Source organism: Choristoneura fumiferana, chromosome 6 (assembly GCF_025370935.1).
Source record: "Choristoneura fumiferana chromosome 6, NRCan_CFum_1, whole genome shotgun sequence".
Taxonomy (NCBI): Eukaryota; Metazoa; Arthropoda; class Insecta; order Lepidoptera; family Tortricidae; genus Choristoneura; species Choristoneura fumiferana.
Genome location: NC_133477.1, coordinates 6,685,543 through 6,693,635, shown reverse-complemented (window position 1 = coordinate 6,693,635; position 8,093 = coordinate 6,685,543).

Genomic DNA, 8,093 nt, shown 5'->3' with positions numbered 1-8,093 from the left:
CTATCCTATATTCTTCCCAGAGTCTCAACTATATTAACACTTCATTAAAATTATTTCAGTGGTTTAAGCGTTAATAATACTAATTAAAATGTATTATTAATAATATAAAACAGGATACAACAAATATAATTCCACATTTAGTGGTTTCGTGACATCAAATAATTTATAAACATTCATACAAACTTTCCGCGTCCCTCTGCAATGGCATTAATAAAGGGAAAGAATATTTAAATGAAGCAATATGTCTGTTTATTACGATTATTTGTTTATTGTGATGCGCCCCCATATTAAATACAGTGGCTTTGGGTTGCCGATGCCTGCACGCAGGGCTGCCACCAAGTGCAATACAATTAAATAAAAAATTAAATACATTGACAAACAAAAAACATTATTTCCGGTGGAAAGTTGTTAAAATATTGGGCCTTTAACAAGAAAATAATTAAAACATAGACCGTACTCGTCAAATTGCAACATTAGTTTTTTTTTTTTATTCAACGGGTGGCAAACGAGCAAGTGGGTCTCCTGATGGTAAGAGATCACACCGCCCATAGACACCTGCAACACTAGGGGGATAGCAGATGCGTTGCCAACTTAGAGGCCTAAGATGAGATACCTCAGTGCCAGTAATTTCACCGGCTGTCTTACTCTCCAACGCCGAAAACACAACAGGGCAAGCACTGCTGCTTCATGGCTTTTGAAACATGGGTTTAAAACCACGCTAAGAAAATATAATTTTAAAGCAAAACTACAAAATGGATTCTAATATACAAAAATGTACTATTATATTAATACTATACCCCCAAAGCTTTATCACGAGGATGATATGTATATGTATTGCTGAAATTATTTCAATGTTTGACCTCATTACACATGTGGTCACAATCACAAGTAGTAATCTTCGTACAGTTCCGAGTATAGCATTAAATATATGATTGAAAATCATTTATGATTAAATAATTGTAATTCAAGTAAAACATTAAATAATTAAATAAAATTCGATAGCCAACCCTACAAACAAGCCACCGTATGATTTCATTGTAATAGAACACTAATTCTTCAATCGAATGCACAGCCCCGGCCTCCACCCCACACGAAAACCGATCTTACCCCACCAAATTAAAGTTCAAACCCAATCACCCAACCTAATAACAGAGGCGCCCAACAATTGGTTTTATTGTTACCACCCGCCGATCCAAAGTTACTCCGGATCACAACTCTAAATTTTGAACTCGAAGGAAATTGTACTCTAATAATTTAGAGTAGAGTTCCGTTTGGTTCGGTTGTAGAGTATTAAATAATAGGTGTCACAAACAATTGGTAGCCGGGGTGGTATTGTAGTATCGCTAATCACTCCAGAATGGCCGCGTCGGAGAGCTGAGGGCGGTGTTAGGGGTTAAGTCAGTTTTATATTTGGGGATGGTTTATGAACTCGTGTTGAGACTAATTGAATTTCCATTTGAAATGCGGGAGTAGCGGGAATGTCAGTTTTAACAGAATTATAACCATATCGAAAGTACCAAACTGAGACATGGATGCACAGAAAAACCAAAAAGAGAGACCAGCGCTGGGAATCGAACCCAGGTCCTCAGCAATCCGTGCTGCGTGCTAACCCCACCATCCATGTCTCAGTTTGTATTTTCGATATGGTTTCACGGGATACCCGTAAAATTAACAAATTTGGAGTTGAAATAAAAAAGACTTCAGAAAACCAATCAGAATTATAACCCTTTTTTTGGCTTCAATTGTAGCTTAGAATGTAGTGTCTTGCACGTCGATTTTCCATAAAATCATATCCCTGATCGGATCAGACTGAGCCCTAATAGCATTAGAAAAGCGATGGCAGTCATAACAAAACAAGCTGGCCTAAGGAAACAAGCAAACAAGGTTGTTTGTCCTAAGTACGTGTTCAATTACTTTTAGTTAATTTAACTAATGAGTGAAATTAATAGCCGGTCTTGAATCAACTCATAAATGGTAAAAAGTGAAGAAAATAGAAAAAAATGTGAAGCTAACTGTTCCCTTGATTAGCTTGCACTTTTCTGCGATGTTAATCTTAACAAACCACATGGAAAGTGTTAAATTAAACCTCGCCTCGTCAGTCTTCGTGTACAGCACAAACTGTTAACAATTTTTTTTAAGAATGTTGAAATAATATCCAAAACATCAAAGTTGTAAGCCTCGTCTAGGTCTTAAGTACTACGTACATCTGTTAAAAAAAGTTAGGACTCAACAGGCTAGAGGTTATTAAGAGTTTATAAGAGGGCAGGGCTATTTGACGTATGGTAGGCAAACTTACTAAACCGTTAGCTGTTTTTTAAGAAAAAATACTAATTCTACAAAACCATCCGCCAACCGACCAGGCAAAGTAGCAATCAGCACTTGCTTCGGCATTGGAACTCAAAAAAAAACAGTTTTGTAAATTGTACTTCACGTCTAACCCGGTTCATTGCTGCCCGTTTGGGCTTGGTAGCGCTTTGAACACGCATGGCTTTTGGTTTTGTTTTTAACCAATTCCGGAATTCAGTTTTTCTTTTGAAATCAACCAAGCTACCAAGCCTAGTTTAACCTGTGGTCTCTCAAGCATAGGATCGTGTATACAAACAAACCCGGGCTCGCACCTTTGAGTTTAGTTCCCAATTCTCACTGGGCTCGCGTGGGAACTTCAGCACCAGCCCTAGTTTATTTAGCGTTAAACTGGAACGTATGTATATAAGCGTACGCATGCGTATATAATTTTGCAGATGGTAGAACTTGTGCAAGGTCCGCCCGGATTGCTACCACCATCTTGCTCGCTAATCCTGCCGTGAAGCAGCAGTGCTTGCACTGTTGTGTTTCGGCGTGGAGAGTAAGACAGCCGGTGAAATTACTGCCACTTGAGGTATCCCATCTTAGGCCTCTAGGTTGGCAACGCATCTGCAATACACCTGGTGTTGCAGGTGTTTATGGGCGGTGGTGATCTCTTACCATCAGGAGACCCATTTGCTCGTTTGCTATCCAGTCAAATAAAAAAAATAAGCCGAAATCATGAGATTTTCTACTTCATGGGTGAAATTTTATCTTGCGTCCTTCTGTGAACTAAGACTGAGAACTGGTAATACATTAGACATTGAAATTAGCATTTCTAGATACTAGAATTGATGAAATATTCCATTTTGCGTACTTCTCTGATTTCTAGACACTGAAATTCAACTTACATGAACGGTGTAGGTTATATAAAAGCTTACAAAAATGTGACTCACACAAACAGTTATAAAAATAAAACAAGATTAATTCTGCTTTACAAAAACTCCCCCCTGAAGTGGAAAGCCCGAAACTGCCCACTAATTAGGCTCAGGCTCAGTTCAGTTATACTAACGCAATTAACTTTTTTTATTCGTTTTGTTTTCACTTTTTATTTGTTCCTTTCTGCGACGCACTAGGCTTTGATGTTATTAAAATGATTTATGTAAAAAACGTTTAAAAATGGTGGTAAATTTGATTGTTTGTAATACCAGTCATTTAAATCCAATCCACGGTTGTCAATTATTTGTTTTATCATCATCATCATCATCATATTAGCCGTAGGACGTCCACTGTTCGACATAGATCTAGAGGTGAGACGTATTTACTGGAATAGGTTTTGGCTTGGACGCGTGAGTACGCGTTCCCGCCCGCGATCCTTTAGCGTACGAGTATTTAGGAGTACGGCGGCTGACCACGTTCCGCAACTTGAAAACTAGCAATTATGTACACTTTTTAAATNTCATTTCGTCGTTCCAGATTCTCTTTGAAAGCACTACTTTGGCTTTGAATACTTTGTTCAAATTATTTCATCAATGAACTAACAAAGGCAGGTAAGGTAGCTTTATAATGGGAGATTCGTGGAAGTCTTTGTCCAGGCACGCCCATTCACAGACATAAGCCAACGGAATAGACAACACAACGACATCAGTAGTAGCATGTAATTACTACTTATACTTGATGAGTATGTCGTGTTCCTTATTACATGAATCAAGTGCATTATGCTTGCTCAACTTACCCAACTGAAATGTATGTTGTTATTTGTAAACGGGGACTGTTTTCGATAACACCTCATTTTCGTGGTCACCTTTTTTTACAACTCAGCGGTAGACTTTGGTGGCGTTTTCGGTCAAGTATTAAGATGTCCTGTACTTCTCCAAGATAACTGGAATCGATATCAGAATCTTCTGCTAATTCTACACAAATGTGTCCACGAAAGCGATTCGGAACAAACGAATGAATAATGACCGCAATATCAGAATGGCAAGAATTAAATGTTTCGAAACTGACATTGAGGAACTTGAGGATTAATGAACCTATTTGACTGTTATTAAAATCGCATCAGTCTTGTTTCATGGTTGCACTTGCATACAATGTTACATCGACGTCTATAATGAACTGTCCGCGTGTACAGTACAGCCCATATTTTAATATTCTTTCATGCACCGGTGCTGCTCGAGTTTTTGCGGCGCGGGCGCAACCGTTGCTACGTACTCTTGTTTTGATTTGCTGAGCACGTTTCGGTGATTCCGTTATTTATGAGCACAGGTTTTTGAGCACTGGTCGCTACACTAAAGGCTACTTTTACTTTTAATACCAAGGGCTAAAGCTAGGTTCATGAACTTCTGTTATTTTTAATATATTCACATTGCCACCACCAGCAATTAGACTGGCCTTTAACTGGGGCCTTCTTTTAATTTCCAATCTCTATCTTGATTATCTCTGAAGCTTTATTAAATTTAATATTACCATAGCTATCCAGCGTGGAAATGCCACGAGTGTTATGAGCACTTTTGCGCCAGGAATGGCAACGGGCGAGTTATTTGACTACATTATTTTTAAATAATTAGTGATATTACCATCAACTTAGTCAGATAGTCGTTTGATAATCTCAGTTATTTAAACAAAATTATCCTAAGTGGATCTGTGTGCGTTGCGAATTTCCTAGGAACCGGTTGAAAGCTGAGAAGAGCACCTGTCTTAGCGGTTAATCAAATGGCGACGGACTTTTGTCGATCTTGGAGACAATTTTTTTTTTCAATACAGATTACTAGTTTTGCTAAATATTTTAATGTTTTTTACGCTGATATTGAAGGCCAAAAGACTCCTGGAGTAGGGCGAATTTTGCATCAATCAACGTGGGCTTTAAAAAAAAACTTCTATGTTATGGAGCCTTCACCAAACATAGAAGAATCAAAACCCTTGTATAGGGAAATAGCATTGTATTATTGTATAAAGTCAATCAAATATATGTCGTGTATTTAGGTAATCTGATTCACCAGTTTATGGACAAATTTAACCGTATGTCAGTTTTAAATGAAAAATACTGGACCTAGGGCAGTAAAGCCGTTTCTGGGTCCAATACACTTTCACAAACATATTATATTTTTATCGTTCCCATATTTCGCAGGCACCCTGGTGTCACTGATCGTATCACGTATAGACTCGCGTATAATTTCGTCATAGTACCGATGTATTTTTCTTTTCCACAGACACGTAATAAGAAATAAGAAAAATCTGAACGCATTCCCACGAGCATTAATTTAGTATTTCTCACGGCATCGGGCTTGTATTGGATCTTATGCCAAGGGCTTATGGGTGAGGATGGTAACACTCATTACAAATAGTAAAAGAGTGCTATGATCAGCCAACCGAGCGCGACGTTCCTTCAACCGACCTGAGTTCATTGATCGTTCAATCGATTAGCTATTCCAGCGTCGGATAGTGATATTCGGTGGAAAGTAAGAAAGTCTGACTATTTTATATAAATGCGATTCTATTATATAATTGATTCTGAAATTATTAAATCGAGACGTCTATTCCGCGTGATATATGAATGTTATGTAAAACCGATATTACTGTCGTGTTTTTTAAACTTGTATGCAAATTACCTACTTAATCCTTTATGCATACGGGTGCACAATAACGCATAGGCAAGAGTGTTTTTCTATACGGAAAGAATTTTAAACTACGATTAATTCCGTAACTTTGTTATGTTCCGTTTACGACAATTGTCACGCAGAATCTACGTATATATACACTAGTACTAGGGAAGTAAACGGAACATAACAAAGTTACGGAATTAATCGTAGTTTAAATTCTTTCCGTATAGAAAACACTCTTGCCTATGCGTTATTGTGCACCCGTATGCATAAAGGATTAAGTAGGTAAATTTGCATACAAGTTTAAAAAACACGACAGTAATATCGGTTTTACATAACATTCATATATCACGCGGAATAGACGTCTCGATTTAATAATTTCAGAATCAATTATATAATAGAATCGCATTTATATAAAATAGTCAGACTTTCTTACTTTCCCACCGAATATCACTATCCGACGCTGGAATAGCTAATCGATTGAACGATCAATGAACTCAGGTCGGTTGAAGGAACGTCGCGCTCGGTTGGCTGATCATAGCACTCTTTTACTATTTGTAATGAGTGTTACCATCCTCACCCATAAGCCCTTGGCATAAGATCCAATACAAGCCCGATGCCGGTGAGAAATACTAAATTAATGCTCGTGGGAATGCGTTCAGATTTTTCTTATTTCTTATTACGTGTCTGTGGAAAAGAAAAATACATCGGTACTATGACGAAATTATACGCGAGTCTATACGTGATACGATCAGTGACACCAGGGTGCCTGCGAAATATGGGAACGATAAAAATATAATATGTTTGTGAAAGTGTATTGGACCCAGAAACGGCTTTACTGCCCTAGGTCCAGTATTTTTCATTTAAAACTGACATACGTTTAAATTTGTCCATAAACTGGTGAATCAGATTACCTAAATACACGACATATATTTGATTGACTTTATACAATAATACAATGCTATTTCCCTATACAAGGGTTTTGATTCTTCTATGTTTGGTGAAGGCTCCATAACATAGAAGTTTTTTTTAAAAGCCCACGTTGATTGATGCAAAATTCGCCCTACTCCAGGAGTCTTTTGGCCTTCAATATCAGCGTAAAAAACATTAAAATATTTAGCAAAACTAGTAATCTGTATTGAAAAAAAAATTGTCTCCAAGATCGACAAAAGTCCGTCGCCATTTGATTAACCGCTAAGACAGGTGCTCTTCTCAGCTTTCAACCGGTTCCTAGGAATTCGCAACGCACACAGATCCACTTAGGATAATTTTGTTTAAATAACTGAGATTATCAAACGACTATCTGACTAAGTTGATGGTAATATCAGTAATTATTTAAAATAATGTAGTCAAATAACTCGCCCGTTGCCATTCCTGGCGCAAAAGTGCTCATAACACTCGTGGCATTTCCACGCTGGATAGCTATGAGTATGGTAATATTAAATTTAATAAAGCTTCAGAGATAATCAAGATAGAGATTGGAAATTAAAAGAAGGCCCCAGTTAAAGGCCAGTCTAATTGCTGGTGGTGGCAATGTGAATATATTAAAAATAACAGAAGTTCATGAACCTAGCTTTAGCCCTTGGTATTAAAAGTAAAAGTAGCCTTTAGTGTAGCGACCAGTGCTCAAAAACCTGTGCTCATAAATAACGGAATCACCGAAACGTGCTCAGCAAATCAAAACAAGAGTACGTAGCAACGGTTGCGCCCGCGCCGCAAAAACTCGAGCAGCACCGGTGCATGAAAGAATATTAAATATGGGCTGTACTGTACACGCGGACAGTTCATTATAGACGTCGATGTAACATTGTATGCAAGTGCAACCATGAAACAAGACTGATGCGATTTTAATAACAGTCAAATAGGTTCATTAATCCTCAAGTTCCTCAATGTCAGTTTCGAAACATTTAATTCATGCCATTTCTGATATTGCGGTCATTATTCATTCGTTTGTTCCGAATCGCTTTCGTGGACACATTTGTGTAGAATTAGCAGAAGATTCTGATATCGATTCCAGTTATCTTGGAGAAGTACAGGACATCTTAATACTTGACCGAAAACGCCACCAAAGTCTACCGCTGAGTTGTAAAAAAAGGTGACCACGAAAATGAGGTGTTATCGAAAACAGTCCCCGTTTACAAATAACAACATACATTTCAGTTGGGTAAGTTGAGCAAGCATAATGCACTTGATTCATGTAATAAGGAACAC